Source organism: Rattus norvegicus, chromosome X (assembly GCF_021556685.1).
Source record: "Rattus norvegicus strain SHRSP/BbbUtx chromosome X, alternate assembly SHRSP_T2T, whole genome shotgun sequence".
In the NCBI taxonomy this organism is placed as follows: Eukaryota; Metazoa; Chordata; class Mammalia; order Rodentia; family Muridae; genus Rattus; species Rattus norvegicus.
The window spans coordinates 144,828,833-144,848,441 of NC_141554.1; the positions used below are offsets into that span (position 1 = coordinate 144,828,833).

Consider the following 19,609-nt stretch of genomic DNA (forward strand, 5'->3'; position numbering starts at 1 on the left):
TCCCAAGATTTTTTTTTTTTTTTGCATTTGTGTAACATCTGCAAGGGCCTTCAAGGAAGCTTACCTGTCTATGGGTGTGCTCTGGTATGTTACCTTTGAAGCTCGACTTCTGGGGTCTGCCCAGTGCAGTTGCTGGACACATAATTCTTCAGGCAACCAAGTGTTCTAGAAAAGCTGTGCAGAAGCTGCCAGGCAGCTCATCCATCCTGACCCCTCCTGCTGCACTTCAAACGGTGACCTCCTGTCTGACTCAGCTTGAGAACTCAACAAACAAAACTTTAGTAGCTTCGGGAGGCAAACAGCACACTCATCGCTGTGTAGAATTCAGAGCATCCTGGCTCAGTTGGGGACTTTTAAGAGCGTATAAGCCAGTAAAGCAATGTTTATTCATACCATGCAAATTATTGACAAATATTTTCCTTCCTCTGGAAGGTAAGGGTGGCTGGAGAGTTCTGTGTTCTGTTGCAGTATTGAATATTGTTGTTGTTCATTCTTTGTCAGATACAGCACACTTCTATACTGTACCTCTCTAAGCAGTTTCGACAGCATTAACCCCTAACTCACTTTAGAAGGCAGAGCAGATAAAGACTCTGAAGGTTACAAACTCAGTAACTGTGGAGCTTGGATTCATGCCCAGGCAGTCTGGGCTGGACCTCATTATTTGAAAATTTTATTTGTAAAACTTTTAAATGCTGCTTTAGTCACAACAAACTTTTAATTTGCATTGTCTTGAGGGCAAAAGATGTTTAGTGTTTCAATGTAACAGCAACAACAACAAAAAGAAGCTGGAAAGAGTTCTGGAAAAGGGAACCCTTATACACTGCTAGTTCAGTCACAATGGAAATCACTATGAATCAATACGTAGGTTCAAAAACCAAAAAAAAAAAAAAAGTCAACCAAATAAAAACAAACAATAAAAACCCAGAACTACTATGTAACCCAGCTATAGCCGTTATGGGTATATACTTAACACTCTCCAAATAAACAAACCACAGTTATTTTTACATCCATGCTTCTTGCACCTTTATTCATAATGGTCAAATTATGGACTCTCCTTAGGTGCCCATTAATAGAAGAACAGATAAAGAAAATGTGCTATATGCACACAATCGAGATTTATTTAGATATAAAAAATAGCAAAATGTAAAACATCACATTAAGCAAAGTAATTTAGATTCAGACAAATATTGCTTGTTTTCTCTCATTTGTGGATCCTAGATTAGATAGATAGATAGATAGATAGATAGATAGATAGATAGATAGATAGATACAGAGAGATGGATATAAAATCATAAACATACATATATGAGAAAGTAGAAAAATTACTGCGGGAAGAACAGGTCTAATGGAAGTTGAGAAATGGTAGTGTGGAGAGTGAATGCTCTAAAAGCACATCATATACTTGTAGGGAAATGTAATTATGAACCCCTCACTGACACAGTAACTGTGCCAGTAAATGAGGCTTGGGGTTTACCCAAGGCTGGCCTAAAACTTACTATGTAACACAAACTGGTTACATAGTAATCAACTCATGACAATCCTTCTGCCTCTACTCCCTAGGTGCTACAGGTTGCAGATATGCCTACTTTTCAAATTTACATTGAAAAGAGACATTCAAAAACTTCAAATTCTCCTTTTCAGCATGGAATTGTTTGGAGGAGGAACACTAAGATGACAGACCCGAACTCTGACTGGGAGCTGGGCCTAGGATCTTCTCTCAATTTACCTTGAGAGAGGAAACCAGTTGACTCCCCAGACCAAAAACTGTGACAGGCATTTCTCAAGAGGTGGAAAGTGGTCCCCATGGAGGCTTCAGCCTGACCAGGACTCTCTCCCAAAGCCAGCTTCTAGGACTTGACCAGTGGCTCCAGGCAGAAGGACTCATTCTTGTCTCAGCAGCTAAGGTAGGTACCGTGCTGAGCTGGGCTGTCTAAGGGAATTTATCCTTGCAGCTGCTTCTAGCCTCAAAGCCTGATGCTCCAAAGACCAGAAGCTCCAGACCAGCTACCTATGTACAGTCCTGCTCTGAAAGGTACTGACACCCTAAAGCACCCAAATGTAACGGCTCTGTGCTATCATGCTGCTTCTGCTAGGGGCGAATTCAAATTTGTTTCATTTAAGCGTAGCATGGTAATTCGTTTTAATTTCTTTTTATCAACTTAAAAATTATTATTGCTGAATTGATGATAAAGGTCTTCCCATCTGTACTCCTCAAAAGATAACAGTTTTTCAAAAGTCACAGAAATGGAGAAAGAATGGTCTTCAGGGCTCTGGATGTTGCTTTGCTGAGTATGATGCTTGCCTAGCATGCATAGAGCCCTTGGTGAACTCAAGAATCACATTAAAAGACATGGTTAGGTGCCTGTAATCCAGTCATTGGTGAGGTTGAGGAAGGAACAGCAGGAGTTCAAGGTCATCCTGGCTAACCTCAGTGGCTTTGGCACATGCACTTACACACACACACACACACACACACACACACACAATTTCTCTTACATAACCAAAATACAACCATTAAAACTGACACGTTAATATTGATACACTACAGCTATCTAATCTTTAAACATCATTCTGGTTTCTCCAAATGCCCCAATAAGGTCATCACTAGCAAGAGGACCCAACCAAGGATGAACAGGGAACTTTTAATGTGTTTTGGTTCTTCAATCTTTCTTTGTGATTGTGAGCTTGACACTCTTTTAAAGAAAACACTTCTTATTTATAGAATGTCCCTTAGTTTAAATTTGTCTGGAGATTTCTCACAATGACATCCCAACTCTGCCTGTTTTACAAACAGGATGCTATGTTTCCAAAGCATCCTATGAGGTGGCACATGATTTCAATTTGTCCTTACTAATGATGCTCACTTTGTTCATGTCATTAGGGTAGCAGTATTTGCCATGATCCTCCACTGTAAAGTTATTCTCTTTGTGATTACTAGATATTCTGTGTCAATTCCTAAAACTATGTCAATCCTCCATTTCTCATCAAACCTTTACCCACTAATTTGAGCAGCCATTGATGTTTCTTGGCTGAATTAATTATTACTGTGATGGTTGCCAAGAGGTGATTTTTCTAATTTAATCATCATTAAACATTTATTACTTGGTGTTTCATGTCAGAAAAAGCTTTTACTTCTCCCGATTTATTTACAAAAGTATAGACAATTATATAAGTATGGAGTCTACATGATCTACAAGATTTTGCAAGTCTTTCCTTTCTGAGAATCTTCAACAGAATCTCCTTTCAGCAGAATATGGAGCAAATAGCAGACAAAACTGAGACTATTCTCAATAGTCAATCTCTATGCCACAGAGAGCCACCAAAGAAATGTTATCTCATTGGAATATATGAGTTTTCACTAGTGCTGCCTTAATTGAACATTTAAAACGTAGTGTGTGCTAAGGTGGTTTTGCATGTAGTATTTGACCTCCCCATTAGCCCAACACTATGATGTAGGCATTGCCATCATCTGCAATTTTATATAAAAAATAACATGATATTTATTTACTTCCCCAAGGGAGGCTCAGCACCCATCAGTAATAAAATAAGGAACACAGTCTGTATGACTCCTATGCTGTGCCACCATCACTTTGAACACTTTAGTCTCCAATTTTATTCACTACAAAGGTCTCTGAGACCAAAGTCATTACTTTCCACTTTCTTTTTATATTGATTTGTTTTCTCGGATGCACTATTGGCCTCTCCTCTGTCTTTGGGACCTGGTTCTGTTGATACAATCATGGAGGCTGCAGTTGAACCAACCTATTTGCAGGATACAAAGCAGAGAATATAGAATGTTAAATGAGAAAAGTAAACAGACTTTGTAGACACTGAATTCGATGACAAAAATCAAGTGGAAATGAAGAAACAAAACAAGTCAAATCTCAAACTCCCGCTCCCTGCATACCCATAGGATTATTTTGTTTAAGCCTAAGAATTATAGTCTACAGAGTTCAGTTTCCAAGGTACAACCCAACGAGGGTGGAGTGATCGAGCGTGCATAGGGCTCCACAAGGCTACTTGAGTCTCAGTATCTCTGCTGGAGTTGTGCTCTTGAAGGAGGATTCTCAAGGATTGTACAGTTGGCAGTCCTTGTTTAAAGTCTAGAACAATAATACTTCACTAAGTAGGAGCCTGAAAAATCAACTCCTGGGAAACCCCCTCCCTCTGTTCCTCTGTCCCTCTGTCCCTCCCTCCTTTCCTTCCTTCTTTTCTTTCCATGAATACTTATTTAAGCACTAGGTGATACATAATGGGACAGCTATGATTCTTTGTGGCTGCGTTTCTTTCATGTGTCTGAAACACAATCTCAACGTGTAACTCCAGATGACCTTGAACTCCCAATTCTTCTTCCTGAGTGCTGAGATTAGAGGTGTGTACACCTCGTGGTGAGAAAAATTCTTTACCACAGAATAAGATGGTTCTATTGGTAACACTAGTGTAGTTAACAGGCTAATGTACTAAGGAAATACACACTTCCTCATATACCAACTCTTCTCAAAACTTCTTTCTCTTTCCAAATGTTCCACAATGGGCATGGATTCCAATAGGCATCCATGTCTTCTTCACTCAACAAACAATCGCTAACAGTCATGTCTGTGTTGAGCACCAAAAATGAGAGAAAGATAGCAATAGTCAAAAAATCTTCTTTCCAAATAAAGAAAGAAATTTAAAAATAAAATGAAAAACCTCCTTCCAGGTCCGGATATGATGTAGTGCCTAGCTTGTGAATCATTCCTGCTGTGAGACAGAGATTCCTGGATCACCTACTCTGCATGAAAGTCAGACAGGGCAAAGAAGGTTCTATAGGCATTTTAGAAGAATAGGCCCTGAAGCTGTACACTTAAATCAGACAGATAAAAGGAAAGGTAGGCTTTCTTAAGTGTGTGAGAATTGGGATCGGAAGAGCCTGGATCCAAGAAATCCCAGGAAGTTGTCTTAGAGGCAAGGAGTGTCAACCCAGAAGTGGAGGCTGAGCTGCTGCTGGGTGACTCGGACTTCTGAGGTCATATCTTAAAAAACAAAGTTAGGGCACAGGAGCTGTTTCCAGGCCCTGTTTCTCCCAGCCAGGTAGCAGTCTTGAAAGGGTACCAAAATACCCGTGCAAGGATCAAAGACGGGTGCTATGCATTTATCACCACAGTCCCCTCACAGAGCAAGTTCAAAGGAAATAGCTCCAGTTGTTGTTCAAAGACATTCTAAAGTGGATAGCACACACACACACACACACACACACACACACACACACACACACACACACACACACTTTATGCTTGCTAAGCTTTCTTGTCGCCACTGATATTGTGCAACTTTGCAGACGCAACTCTGGGTTAGGCCTCAGGTGACCAACCAAAAAGCCCAAACCAAAATAAAACGTGTGGTTTGGGGAAAATTTACTACTAGAAATACACACTTATTCTGGTGCACTGAAACATGTTTTAAAACCTCCAAGATCGTTTTCCCTTGAGCTGGCTGTGGGTTGCCAGAGGTATCACTCACAGCCTGCCCTTAGCTGAACTTCTTCAGGTCTTCAAGCTCACAGTGGCTAGCGATAGAGGGCTTTTCTGCTCTAAGACGAAACCCAGAACTCAACTCCCTGCTGCCCTATCACACGAAAGGTTTCTAGAAAGAGGGTTATCAGTCTAATTTGAACTTTACTCCCAAGGGCCCAACATTTTAGCACTCAAAAAAATCCAGCTTCCATGTTATCCAAGAACATAGGCCAACCTGGTAGACTCTGAATGGACTAGTTTTGACTCGTGTGACCTTGGGTGTGTCATATCACGTCTCTTCAGTAAAAAAGTGAATGAGCCTATCCGAAAGTGTTGCTGGGATGACTTCCGGAAGTGTTACTGGGGTGACTAAACAAGATAATAGCAGTAAAATCACTCTAATTCAAACTGTGGACCCCAGCCTAATTATTCCTGTTGTCATTCTTCTTTGTTCATAAAGGAAGACCTTGGAGAGCTATTCACAATAGAGGTAGCAGCAGAAATACCCAGGGGAAGAATGTAAGAAATGACTCTTGGCCCAGTGCAGGCATTCAGGGCAATTGACTAAGGAAGTAACAACCTTCTACTGGCCTTGTGTGGGACAAGCCCTTCGTTTTGTCTTCTGTTCTTTTTCTGACTTCCTAAAAGCCAGTGTTTAGGGACAATTCTTCAGGACTCAAAGAAAGGTCAGGACAGGTATTTGTTTTAAATCTCACCTCCAAGGGCAATGTGACTGAATTGCACAGTCATTTTACACTCAGTACCATGAATAGCCAAATGGAGCAGGCAAGAAATTTTATTCAGTGGCCAATGAGTGGAACAGTTCTGTTGGGGCTGACCTCTTAAAATAGTGTTGGGTTATGAAAGGAGTGTGGCATGCACACCATCTTTAGAGGGGAGGGGGAGGAGGGGGGGAGGGAGGGAGGGGGAGGGGGAGGGAGGGGGAGAGGGAGGAGGGAGGGGGAGGGGAGAGGGGGGAGGGAGAGAGAGGGAGGGGGAGGGAGAGGGAGAGGGGGAGGGGGAGCTTTCCAGGAACCAGGTACCACTTATTTTCTTCCCATGAACAAATCTATTATTCTACTGCAATTTTAAATCCGTTTAATGAGAATATAATAAGTCCAAGGTCACTTGGCATTTTCAGCATAATGAATAGCCCAGAATGAGCAGGTCTAGAACTGCTCTGGGCATTTAGGAGGAAGTTGATGGGGGCATGTGGTTATTGGAATTCAGCTGGAATTTGACAAGTTAAAGCATCTTCAACTAAACAATGTTGATAGGACAATGAGTCATTGATACATAACCTTGGGGATCCAATGGTGATAAGGAGAACAGTTAGGATTAGCCACCATTTTCCAGATTTTTTTTTAAAATGGACTTCAGAGAGGTGAAATGACAGTATCAAAGTCATAGTCCACATTATTCACTGTATTGAATTCTAACAGTTTATCCAAAATGAATATATCCTGTCTATGGGAACCAGCAGTGTTGTTAGAGGGGTTTCATGGGTTCATGACAACTGCAAGTGGCCAAAGCACAGGACTCCTGACTTCTGGGGGTTTATGCCCCAGGAAGGCCACGTACATGTTAAACTAAGGAATAATTAGTTAGCATCTTCATGTCCCATAAAAAAAATAAGTACTATAAAGACAACAACAGAGAGCGAAAGACAGAGATAGGCAGGCTGAGACAGAGACAGAGACAGAGACAGAGACAGAGACAGAGACAGGGAAAGGGAGCCTGGAGGTGATGGGACACACCTTTAATCCCAGCAGAGGAAAGTGGATCTCTGAATCCCAGGACAGTCTGGTCTACAGAGTAAACTCTGGGACAGCCAGGGATGTACAGAGAAAACCCTGTCTCAAAGAAAACAATAAAACAATAAAGGAAGGAAAGAAGGAAGGAAATAGGTAGGGACAAAAGACATTCCTGAGAAGGGAGTTGACCTAAAAAACCTTACAGGTCAGGGTTGGGGATTTGGCTCAGAGGTAGAGCGCTTGCCTAGCAAGCGCAAGGCCCTGGGTTCCATCCCCAGCTCCGGAAAAAAAAAAAAAACTTACAGGTCAGCAGGAAACATGCCAGACATGTGGAAAAGTCGAAGTGCATAGCTCCTAGGCAAGACTGAACTCTGCTAGAACGTGTGTGCCAAGGCTGGTGAGTGAGGCAAGAGTGAAACGGAGACTATGGAAACAGATGTAGTTCACAGAAGCAGCTATTCAAGTGGGCCAGTATAGGGTTTGAATTGTATTGTGTGTTGAGACTCTTGGGAGGGTTTGAGGGAAATGAATATGGTCTGCCTAAAAAATGGGGAATGAACCAAAGGGAAGAAGAACAGGAGAGTTAGGAGATGGAACAATCTAAAGACCAACATGATGACTAGAATTTGGACCCTATCTTAGTTTCTACTACTCTGATAAAACATACAATGACCCAAAGTAACCTGGGAAGGAAAGGATTGACTTCAGCTTACAGTTCTCCATCACTGAGGGGAATCAGTAGGAACTCAAGCAGGGCAGGAACTGAAGTAGAGTGATGTAGGAGTGCTGCTTACTGGCTTGTTCACCATGACTTGCTCAGCCTGCTTTGTTATAGAACCCAGGACCACCTACTTAGGGATGGTCCCATGCACAATAGGCTAGGGCTTCCTAAATCAATACTGAGAAAGTACCTTGTAGGCTTGCCTACAATTCAATCTTTCTCAGTTTTCTCATTTGTCATCTGATTTTCTCAATTGTTGGGTTTTTTCCCCCCTAGGATAAGTCTAGCTTGTCAAGTTGACATAAAACTAGCCAGCACAGATTGTTCATACCTCCTTAAAGGTAGAGACCGGAGAATGCCCCAGAAGCTCCAGGCCTGCTAGCTTGGCATATGCAGTGGTGAACAAAATAAAATTCTATTTCAAACAAGGTGAAAGGTAAGAGATCAAAACCTAAGGTAGTCCTCTCACCTTCACATCATGACTACATGGACTTTCACATGTGTGTCTGCTCTCACACATATAAACACATGCACACAAATGTCATCCACACACACTCACAAATTAGTGGTAAAACACTAGTTTGGTTAATCATTGGAGCTATGGAAAACACTTATTTTTGTTCAGGTGTGCAAGTGGTTTTGTTCAGTATTGTATTAATTACCTGAATCCTAAGAAAACATGAACAGGTAAGGCAAAAACAACAAACCAAACGTTAACATTTTTATCATAATGCAGAAAAGAGATAAACATTTGGAAACAGTGATAGATGACACTCATTCTTAGCAATGATAAAAGTAGAAAGTACTAAGGGGCTCGAGACCCCATATGTACAACAATGCCAAGCAACCAGAGCTTCCAGGGACTAAGCCACTACCTAAAGACTATACATGGACTGACCCTGGACTCTGACCTCATAGGTAGCAATGAATATCCTAGTAAGAGCACCAGTGGAAGGGGAAGCCCTGGGTCCTGCTAAGACTGAACCCCCAGTGAACTAGACTGGTGGGGGGAGGGTGGCAATGGGGGGAGGGTTGGGAGGGGGACACCCATAAGGAAGGGGAGGGGGGAGGGGGATGTTTGCCCGGAAACCGGGAAAGGGAATAACACTTGAAATGTATATAAGAAATACTCAAGTTAATAAAAAAAAAAAGTAGAAAGTACTTGTACTAAATGATTGCCTCTGATTAATGAAGTTACAGTGACTTTTTTCTTCTCCTTTTCCTCCTCATTCTCCTTTTCTTCTTTCTCTTCTTCATGTGCACATCTTACAACTTTTAAAAGGAATCCATAAACTTATAGGTTTCTTATGAACTTAAATTCATTACTTCTAGACATAAAATCATAAATATGAAATCACAATGTCAGTTTAAGTGATGTTTTAGACTTTGGTTTGCATGTTCATAGAAGTGCAAAATAAGCTACTGATCACTTCAAAAAAGTAGCCAGTTTAATCATGCTGTTTGTTCATTGAGAGTTAATTTAATAGACTTATCCTAGAAAATAATACATTATTCAGTTTAATCAATATTCATTTGTTCTTTGCATAATCATATTTGCAAAAGCATTTATTAACAGTGTGCCCAAAGACTTACAAGGAAAGACCATTCTATAAGTAGACTACAGTTTTGAAATAAAAACAATAAATTTACCAACATTAGAGAAATGATTAATTAATTTTAATGTCCTGCAGCCAGGAATTGTTTGTATATGTGTTTTCATTGGAAACAGCAATAGATAATACTGTCAAGTGAATGAGTATCATGTTAATTTGGGAAAAAATGAAATCTGTGTTTTACTGACTACGTGACATATTTGTATAAGTAACCTTAGGCCTTGTGCCATATCTTCAATTAACTAGAATAGTCAGTTCTATGGATATTTGTAAATATTTGTTGTTGTCTACCTAAGAAATATATATTTTCCATTTTAATGTAAATGCTTAGCATTATACAGATGCAAACACTCTTCATAGGCTTTCCAAACACTGTGTCTATATAATGTCACCTTTTGATAATTAAAAGAAACTTTTATTTGCACTGTTAGGATTTTTCTTTAAGAATCCTTTTTAGTTGAGTGGTGTTAATGCCCACTTTTAATCCCAGCACTTGGGAGGCAGGTGAATCATTATGAGTTTGAGGCCAGCCTAGTGTACAGAGCAAGTTCCAGGACTACACAAAGAAACCCTGTCTTAAAAACAAAACAAAACAAGTAAACATAGCATTCTTTTTAAGGCCACACATAGTGGAACATAACCTTTAATTACAACACTCAGGAAGCAGAAGTAGGCTGCTTTCAGTGAGTTTAAGGTCAGCATTAAAGCTAGTCAGTTCCAGGACAGCCAGAGACACAAAATGAGACTTATCTCAAAAAACAAAACAAAAGATTCATTTTTATTGTGATTTTTTTCATTTTGTGACTAATTAATTTTTCAGAGCTTGGACTTTGTAGACAATTGGTTATGGAAAGCATATACTTATTACATATATACATAAATATAAATATATAGCAACCAATTAAAGCTACTTTCAGCTGCATTGAAAACTGACAGAAAAATCTAACTTTGAGCAGAACATCAGGGAAACCACAGCAGGTGGAGGAACAAACATGGAAGAAGGTCCCTTGGGACAGCGCGAGCTTCGTCTTACACATGTTTTTTATTCTTTTAGAAGTATCTAAAGCCTTATTTTTTATTATTTCAAAATAACTCCATGAATATGCCTACTATTAACATCATATGCCATAAATGAAAAGGACCAATATGAATAAAATTTCAAGCTCAGACAAGGGTCTAATATCAAGAATATGTATTAAAAAACTGAAAAAAATGATCTCTGTCAATTTTCTAATCAATAAGCAGGGTAATGAACTGAACAGGCATCTCTCCAAAGAAGAAATACAAATGACTGATAAACACTTTAAAGATGCTCAACGTCCTGCGCCATCAGGAAAATGCAAATTAAAACTACTTTGAGAGTCCATCTCACCCCAGCCAGAATAGCTGTCACCAAGAAAATAAATGACAACAAATACTGGCATGGATGTGGGGAAAGAGGAACACTTTATTCACTGCTGCTGGGGGTGGAAACCAGGACAGCTGCTATGGAAATCAATGTGGAGATTTCTGAAAAACTCAATAAATAGTATGCTATAATCCAGATGTAGCACTCTGGGTATGTACCCAGAGCATTTAAAACCCTACCACATGAAATACCTGCAAATCCATGTTTGCTGCCACTCTATTTATGATAACAAGAAAGCAGGATCAGCTTAGATGTCCATCAACAATCAATGGAAAGGAAAATGTGGCATGTGTACACAATGGAATTTTACTTGGTGCTAAAGGAAAATGGAATGGTGCAAGTTGCAAGAAATTGGACGGAACTGGAAATCAAATGAAGACAAGTAACCGAGATTCTGGAAGACAAATGACCATGCTTTTTTTCTCATATGCAGATTCCTACATTAGAAATATACATAATATTATATATATATATGGGGTGTACAAGTTATTAAGCAAGGAAGAGGAAGCACAGAAGGGCAGGGAGGGGAGGTACAGAAGGTAGAATAAGTGCTACTGGGGGCGAAGAGGCTAAGTTGGGAAGGGGGTGGAAGATTGCGGAGAGCTGATTGCATTCCTACATAGAATCTAAAGGAGTGGATCTCGTAGACACTGAACGTGTAATTGTGGCTATCCGATACTTGAAAGGGGATGGGCAAAACATATCTACTTCAAAATAACCAGAAGAGATGCTTTGAACAATCTCCTGACAAATAAGTGTTCAATGTTTGAAACAATGATATGCTAACTACCCTTGTTTGATAGTTGCAAGTTACATATGAAAATATTACTCTGGAGCCCATAAGTAACTTAAAAGAAATTTAAAATAATGTTTTGAAAATTAAGGAAACTCTGTCGCAGTATTGGTGCTTTTTTCCCAAATACAAGTAAGTACAATTGATCGGGTGGAATATCCCCATAGAACAACTTTTCCAGGAATTGGCCTTCAGTCAGCATCTTGTGTGTTGACTATGCAGAAAGAAAAAGCATGTCCTTAATTCTGCAGTTAAAAGTGCATTAACAAACATAGTACTGGTTACCTTAAACAGGATTAAATAAATAAATGACTTTCTGTATGATGAGCCCCCTTACAGAGGGGCAGTCAATTGCCTTGAGGTTTCAAAGAAATTCTTATCTAGGAGAATGATTTAAAGACTGAGGAAACACATAGACCTTTTTCTAATCCTTAATATCAAAGTAAAATTTGTCTTAGAATGTGTTTTTGGAAACCTTTGTCACTTCTTTTTATTTAAAAAAAATCACCCAGTTTTGTCACATTCTAAACTGTGATTTGTGTCACTTCTTAGTAGCCAAACAGTCATGAAAGCAGCTGTAAGTTTAGAGCAGAGGTTGATGGGGGAAATATGCTTTAATTTACAAATGCTGGCACCACAGCCGCATTTCTGGAAGACGTCCATTCTAGAAAGGCAAGCACATCTGTGCCTGAGGTGGCTGAGTCCCAACAGTTTGGGCTGCTTTCCAAAGTCAGCTAGGGGGCCATGTCTGTTCACTACAGTCAATGCCAGATCAATCATTTTTCTTTTCTTTTTTTTCTTTCTTTCTTTCTTTCTTTCTTCCTTCCTTTCTTTCTTTCTTTCTTTCTTTTTTTTTTTGTCACTTGGCAAAGTGACAATGATTTCTCAAAACCCAGAGATTGTATTCAAATTTAAATGGAGATACAAACTTTCCTTAATGCATCGAAGAAGAATATTCTCAATTCCACATCCAACTCAGGAGCTTCTCAGTGTGTGATTTCACAGTGACCCTAACACTACAGATGGTCTCATGGGTCTGCATTTTCCCCTCCAGCATGGGAGGGCTTCATTTGAATAGGCTTCCAGATCAGACAGTTAAGAGCCACTAACTGAGACAATAGTTTACAACCTGATTCCCAAGTCCTAGCCTGGTGACCCTTTCTTGCGAGCTATGCAGGTATGCAAGCCTATTTTATAGATGCCAATTAATCAAGACACATCTGTCAGTATGGAAATCTCTCCCTCTCTTCTTTTCTCCTACTGTCCCTCTCATCACCCTTCCCCCTCCAACAAGGAGGGAGCTTGAGGGGGTGATGCTAGGTCAGCCCTACGCAAGATCTCTCCCAGTTGTGGGGAGATTGGATTGAGTGGGGGATGTGGGACGGATCATCTCAGAGAAAAACATTTTCACAGGCCCCAGTGTTAGTTACTCAGGTGGCAGAAAACTCACCTCACACTCCATGTGCGGACTCCTGAGAGCACCAGCTGTACAAACGAACAAATCCAACCCAACTGCCCTGACTGCATGGGAGAGAGAAACCACAAGCAACAACAAAGCACACACTCCCAAAGCCAAGGAAAACCTAGTTCTGTAAAGGACTCTGAAGGGAAAGGACTTGTCTGTCACTCACTCAAGCTTCGAGGAGTCAGAATTTTTCACTTTTTGAAACAAAAACATTTTCTTTATTTGTCATCCAAGGTATTTTAATCCTATTCTTCCCTCTCCCCTAGCTTTTAAGCATCAGACCTGTGTGTTTCATTTAGAAGAGCCACAGAGGTTAGGTAGCTAGTGAAAGACCTGGTGTGTATGCGAGGGAAGGGGCACATATCTTCCAGGGAAGGAGAAATAAAATATTGTGGAATACTGTGCTATAAAAGAACAAAGGGGAAATTAGAGTGAGAGGATTAACTGGGGGAGGGTAAACTGGAGGAGATAATCTGGGGATGGGTAGCTATCACTGAAAAATCTATACAGAAATTTACTACTGCAGAAGCTTCCAAAGCACAAAGAAGGGGAATTTAAAGAAGGGGGAGCTACCATATAATAGGGGAGACAATATTCCAAGGAAAGATCATATACTACTGAATAAAACCTCCGTGCCGTCGTTTCATCTGTGTCATCTTTCATTAGTACTTAGCCAAAGGACTTAGTACTTAGACTTTCCCCTAGCAAAACATTACAAACTACTACCAGTGCTATTGGCTAGTTTTCACTTTTAAAGCAGTTTATTGCCAAGCTAAAAAAAAAAAAAAACCTACCATGTTATGGTTTGCAACTACACTTGTGAAACACAATTTTTTTTGGATGAATGACCTTGTAAATTAACAGTTGCTACAGTCGGGTCATCTTCCCCAAAGTCAGTCTCCCACTCTACCTGGTCTCAGTGGAAACCTTCATTGAGCAAAACTTGTTATTTCCTGTTCTCCACTCCCACAAATATAGACATAGCATTCTTTGATTTATGCATTTTTTGCACCTGTTTGTCTGTAATAGGGCTGCATTCCTTAAGTCATCTGGCAAGCGTTCAGCTGGAGGAATAGTTCCTTAAAATGCACAGTAATATGAAGTTTTATATAGCATTAAATAATGCTGCTCTTAATTTTATAGTCTATTCATCCTACAGGATCTGGTTTTTAAACTGCTATCAATTTACTAGACAAATATACCTGTATTGAAATTAAGGTACTCATCATAAAACTCATGTTAATAGGAAACTGTCCAAAAAATACAAAACACAGAAAACCTTTGATCCCCTGACCCATCAGCTCCTCATTGTGGTTGAATGCCAGTTAGGATTTTCCAGGACCTTCTTGTCTATCTACTCTACCTGTGAGGTACATCGTAGTAAATACTAGAGTCCTGTCCTTTCTTCCCGTGTATCTCAGAAACTGCTTATAGAGCTAGGAGCAATGGCTCAGTGGGAAAAGTGTTTGCTGTGCAGGAATATGGAGATGAGTTTGAATCCTCAGTACCCATATAAAAAGCTGGACATGAATTTCTGTAAACTTGGCACTGCTGAGTAGAAACACAAGGAGCCCTGTGGCTTGCCTGGCCAGCTACTCTGCTAGAATCCATGAGCTCCAGGCTCAGTGAAAGATCCTGTTTCAAAAAACAAGAGGAGCAATAGAAGGTCCTTAACATCAACCTTGGTAAGATTCGGACATTTTTAGATGACCAAAATGTCTCTATAGCTAACAGAATTAACCGTTTGTCGTGAAGTAATAATCCATTCACATTCACATTCTATTGATTTCTCTATTCAAAAATCCAAACACTAGGGCTGGTGAGATGGCTCAGCAGGAAAAGGCAGCTCCCATGCAACCCGGGCAGCCTGAGTTTGAACCTGAAACCCTTGCAAAGATGCAAGAAGAGAACTGACTCCACACAACTTGCCCTGAGCCTTCAGATATGTGGCATGAGGTCTATCTCCACCCCATCTCTCACATACACTAATAACACTAAAAAGAAAGAAGTTATAAGCTCACCCTTCTCCATTTAATCATTTCTCTATAGGAACAAGCAGGAACATTGGATTAGAGGTGCTTAGTAAAAGTTTTATACAGAACAACCCTCTGATTCTACATCCTAAGGCCACACACAGAGGGTGGTACTCCCTCACCGTTGCTTGCATCTGGCCTTTCTCTTGTTGTAGGAAAGAAATCAAAAGTGACACGGAGAAAGGTGATTTCTCCAACGCGCTCCCAGCATTGAAGCTGGATAAGACTGTTATTGACTTCTGAAGCCTCCCACCCAAGTGTGGCCATGCCTCTACTGTATGTTGACCCATGTTGAAGAGGACACCTTGTGCATTCCCACTTAAGGGAGGCATGGACTTATTTGAATGATTAAGGAATCCACTAGCCTAACTGGAGTGCCTTTGTTTTCTCCTTTCTCATTTGATGCAGCTATAAAAGATTAAGTGCGTGCATTTTCCCTCCCTCCCAAAGGTGCAAAAGCTCAAACACATGCCAGCTAACTGTTCTCTCCTATGCTTAATTGATGTTTTGCACTCACAGCCTTGGAAAGTAATCTTTTCCATGCCCAGTGTTAGTTGTAATGAGATATATTATGCTGACAGCTTGAGCTCTTGCAAAGGTATGGAACTCAGCATGTAAATAATTGTGTCTGCAATTTAAAAATTCGATATAAATGGTGCACTGTTCAGAGTAAAGGCCGTGCTTGCGTGCACTTGGCCAGCTGTGCCCAAAGGTGCAGCACAGCCACGGTTTGGCCCTGGCACCCTTTACTCAGATATGGATAAACTGGGCCCACTCTGGCAGTGCCTGGCACATCCCATGCCCAACGAGGAGCAAACGTGGATTAGGCAACAAATGTTTGTAGAGTGAATGAATGATTATACAAAGAAATCAGTCTTCACACAATGAAACTTTATTTCTAAACATCAAAAGAGAGGAATGAAATCAGACAGTCCCAGACAAGCCCACAGGAGCCTGTGACAGAATTCCATCCCAAGTGCAGTGACCAGAGGCTATTGGCTGACTCACACTGACTAGCCACGGGGTGCAAATGAAATCCTTCATTTTTCAAATGAGGATTTAATGTGTTTTTTCCTCAAAAGATCTGGTCATCTCCCTAACACTAACTAATTAGTAATTTTAATTCTAGATAAGAAAGGGGAAAAAAGAAGTCATAGTGGAAAAAAAGTCTTTCAAGCCACAACAAACAATGGTTTAGTGAAAAATATGGGGAGAGACAAAATATGAAAACAATTTGAGTTAACCTGAACTGGTCCTAGCCTCATGGTCAGGATTTAGGTAAGAGCTCTAATCCCATGCTCACCCTGTGACGTGGTACTTTATTTATGAAACTCTGTCCCCTAGAAATAATCCAAAAGAGAAAATGTAATTTTATGAGACTATTTATTACATGGCCATTTATTATAGGGGAGACTTGGAAATAACCCAAATGCCCAACAGTAAGGAGACTGGCCAAGCCAAGAATATTGTATCAGTTCTACAGTTAGTCAAGCAGGTGCCTTGCTTCAATATGTGGAAATGTCTGTATGAAATAACATTAATTGGGACAAGCAGGGCACAAAGCATCATGTGCTCAGTGACCACAGCTCTGTGAAAATGTCCCTGCTGCTTTGAAATGGTACAGAACTATGTCAGGGAGGATGTAAACAGGGTCAAAGGTTTACTGAATTCTGTTTCTGCATTTTGGCTAATGGTTTAAGGGTTTGATGAACAGAAAAGAGGAACAGAAGGAAGAAAGGGAAGGAGGGAGGAAGGGAGGGAGGGAGGGTAGAGAGGGAGGAGACATGGAGGGAAGGGGAGAGAAGGAATGGGAGGGAAGAGGGAAACCACTCTCTGTGAGCCAGGGCTGAGCCACAAAGAAGTACAAGAAGAAAATCAGAAAGATGCAGGGACATCTAAATGGCAGTCTATATGCCTGATACAAAGTCTAAATTCATTTGGAACAAGATTCTTCCTGAATGCCTCATAGCACTGAATAGATGATTAGAAGCCGTAATAACTAAGCTGTGCGCAGACTCCTACAGAGACAGAGAACTTCTGGGGTCCAGCCATGTTTACCTCTCAGCAAACTGCTTTTCATATAATGATGTCACTGTGAAGGGAAAATTGATGGCAATGGAGTTTGTCATCAACCAGCAGAAAACAGCATGTCCAAACCTTGGGATTGATTTCTGTACATGTATAGCACACTCTCTGGATTCTATGCTTTAAATTAACCTCTAATCTCATTTGAGAATGCATTTATATCGTGGCTCCTGTAACTAAAAGTGGGAAGGCCTCTAAAAATAAGTAAGTAGAGCTATTCCCCAAGGACTTAGTCCTAAGCTTCATGGTAGGATACCTTCAAAGTATGCCTTGCCCCCTTTTTGGCCACATTAAAATTTGCTACCAACAATGATTTTTTTCTTTCTCATTGTTTCCGACAAATGCAATTATAGTTATAAGGTGAAAATGAAGGGTGTTTCAGATAAAAGAGTATCACGTGCCTCTGCTTGTTGAACATTTAACTATTATAGAACTGAAATGAAGGAGACATCCCCATAAAAATTTTGAGGTAAGATTACATCCAATATACACATGCAAGTAGTAAAGAGGCCAAAGATGATGACAGACAGTGGAAATGTGTTTGCTCTCAAAGTTTTTCATTTATGCCACCGTTTTATTGCTGCAGAGAGATATCAAAATAGTGGGTGATGGTAGGTGTCAGTATTACATTGTTGTGGATAGGATATATGGGAAACGGGGGCCATCTGTGAGGCGCTTGCCTATACCTCTTCAGCCTTGTAATCACTGTCTTTTATGCCGCACAGGCTGAATCTCCGGCACTTGGGCTGATATTGAAATTGGAGAGAGAGAGAGAGAGAGAGAGAGGGGGGGGGGGGAGGCAGGCTTGGGTAACTTTTTTTTTTTTGCAAAAAGGGTAAATAAACCAATATAAATGCATGTTCTAAATCTTGTTTCAGAAAGTGCTTGGATGATTCATCAACTGAGACAACTTGTCACTAAGACTTAATGCACTTAAAGCATTTGCTGCTGAGTTGCTAAGAAATGCAAGCTACCCAGAGCTGTGTGGATTCATTCAGTCAAAAACAAGTTCCATTTGTGGCCCAATATACCACTCTTTGACATGTATCCAAAGCTCTCCTTGCCCTACTCCACAGATACCAGCTTAACCCTGTTCATTGCTCCTATTCACAAGAGCCAGGAACTGGAAACAACCTAGCTGTCCATCAGCAGATGAATAGATAATGAAATTGTGGTACATGTGCACTGGGGAATACTATTCGGCCGTAAAGAAAAATGAAATCAGGAAATCTGGAGGTAAGCAGAAAAGACCGGATTGAGTGAGGTAACCCAGACCCACAAAGACAAATCTCCCATGTTTGTCTCATGGGAGGGGCCTAGCTCCAGAACTCCAGATGTCCGTACATGTCACAGAGTAACTGTGGAAACCAGGAAAGTAAAAAGGGGCCATGGCCTGGCTGGAGGAGTGGAGAAGCAATAGAGATGGGGGAAATGAGTTAAATAGGAATGCTATAATTAGGGAGAGGAGAGGGCAAAGCTCCAGAAGAAGGATGGAGGAGGGTAACATAGCAGTAAGGATGTCCTAGTCACACTATTAACTATCTACCTAAAAAGACCTATGATAAAAGGAAGTCACTGTGTAAGTATACAAATATGGCTTAAATGAAATCTTCCCATCCAATGCCTCCTCCAAGAATCAAAGACCATCTGAAAAAGAAAAGACAAACAAACAAACAAACAAAAAAAAAACAACACCCCAAAACACCAGGCATGACACAGGCCCTCCTGAGTTGCTGGTCAGAGTTGGCAGAGACCCTAAAAACACAGAGATTCTCAATTGGTGCATCACAAATCCTTTAAGAGTCAAATGGCCTTCCATGGGGTCTCCTAAGACCACTGGAGAATGCAGATATTTATATTACAATTCATAACAGTAACATAACTGCAGTTATGAAATATGAACAAAAGTGATGTTATGGTTGGGGGTTACCACAACATGAGGAACTATATTAAAGAGTCAAAGAATGAGGAAGGATGAGAACCACTGCCCTAGGCTACTGTTGGTACTGTTGCCTCCCAAGCATGGAAGGTAAGTTTCTATTGCTGAAGACACCAGGTATTCGACACAGTGCCCAGAAGCATCAGAGTTGGAACTTATCTGGATGTCCCCTCCCTTGGGACCAGCTTTCACAGTACCAGAAGGCAGCACACAGCTTTCAACAGAGGGATGAAACCAAAGAGTCCGACCCAGCTCTGATGCCTGGGAACCACAACCATGGCCGGCCTGGCACAATCACGCTAAGGT

General features: G+C 40.6%; 1 long non-coding RNA gene across 2 annotated transcripts in view; it reads left to right on the forward strand.

The window, feature by feature from the left end:
• The window catches only part of LOC147998381 (uncharacterized), a 38,354-nt gene extending 19,340 nt beyond the window's left edge, over window positions 1-19,014 (forward strand). For both annotated transcript variants that reach the window (XR_015646789.1, XR_015646788.1), the window contains 2 exons: window positions 1,642-1,904; window positions 18,243-19,014. This is a non-coding gene — a long non-coding RNA (uncharacterized LOC147998381). The remainder of the gene's footprint in view (window positions 1-1,641; window positions 1,905-18,242) is intronic.
• The last annotated feature ends 595 nt before the right edge of the window (window positions 19,015-19,609 follow it).